At 49.5% G+C, this 1,071-nt stretch overlaps 2 non-coding genes across 2 annotated transcripts in view; both read left to right on the forward strand.

The window, feature by feature from the left end:
• Positions 1-252: 252 nt before the first annotated feature.
• LOC131292398 (5.8S ribosomal RNA) lies at positions 253-407 on the forward strand. The gene has a single exon (XR_009190044.1). It is a non-coding gene; the product is annotated as a 5.8S ribosomal RNA (ribosomal RNA).
• Positions 408-894: 487 nt separating this feature from the next.
• The window catches only part of LOC131292392 (large subunit ribosomal RNA), a 4,085-nt gene continuing 3,908 nt past the window's right edge, over positions 895-1,071 (forward strand). The window contains exon 1 of the ribosomal RNA XR_009190039.1: positions 895-1,071. This exon is cut by the window's right edge and continues 3,908 nt beyond it. This is a non-coding gene — a ribosomal RNA (large subunit ribosomal RNA).

Consider the following 1,071-nt stretch of genomic DNA (forward strand, 5'->3'; position numbering starts at 1 on the left):
CGGCAGTCCTGGGTAAGATAGTTAGTTCTAGCTTGCCCTATGTGGAAGAGGACACGAAGACTTACTGTGGTGTGAAGCATAAAGTTCAGTTCTCCCCTGGTCCACGCCGCTTCGGCCGTCCTGGGTAAAATGGATTCATCCAGCTTGCCCTATGTGGAATGAGGACACTTTATGCTTCGTCTCTAAGCGGCGGCTTGCTCCTCCCTACGGGGAACGGGTATACGCGCACAGCGGCGGCTTACGCAAGTTAGTCACCCTCGGCAGTGGATCACTCGGCTCATGGATCGATGAAGACCGCAGCTAACTGCGCGTCATAATGTGAACTGCAGGACACATGAACATTGATAAGTTGAACGCATATTGCACGTCGTGGGAACCTACCATGATGTACAGATGACTGAGCGCTTATATTTGAGAAATGTATCGCATACATTTAACTACGCCGTGACACCCGTCACGAGACGTGCACCATGATGTTAACTAGGGTCGCGACGACCCGCTAGCATTAAAGAACCCGTGGTTTACAATATACTGGCATTGGAATTCGAAGTATTTAGAGCGTCCGTGTTCCCGCGTGAGGCGGAAGTACGAGGAGAAGGCGTGCTTGTGGTGTCTGTGGTGGTGTTTACTGATGTCTAGCTTCAGCTTATTTATTTATTTAAATAGAAGCGAAGATGTCAAAGTAGCGTCGAAGCAGCAGCGGTAGCACAAATGATTCAAGTATGGAAGTTGACCAAAGGAACACAAACAAACTAGCGTATGGGCAATGGAAGGTATCAGTGAGTTAAACCACACGCGGGCTAACAGCCCGTTAACCGAGTCCAACGGTACATATTGGACATTGAAACAAAGAAGTCGCAAGCCAGATGTGACGATAACAACCGCAAGGTACATAAGCCTCAGTTCATGTGTGACAACCCCCTGAATTTAAGCATATTAATAAGGGGAGGAAAAGAAACCAACCGGGATTCCCTGAGTAGCTGCGAGCGAAACGGGAGAAGCTCAGCACGTAGGGGTGGCGGCCTGTCCGTCTATCCGATTCCGTGTACTGGTGCGTCTCACTATCCGTCA

This window comes from Anopheles ziemanni, assembly GCF_943734765.1.
Source record: "Anopheles ziemanni chromosome X unlocalized genomic scaffold, idAnoZiCoDA_A2_x.2 X_unloc_54, whole genome shotgun sequence".
Lineage (NCBI taxonomy): Eukaryota > Metazoa > Arthropoda > Insecta > Diptera > Culicidae > Anopheles > Anopheles ziemanni.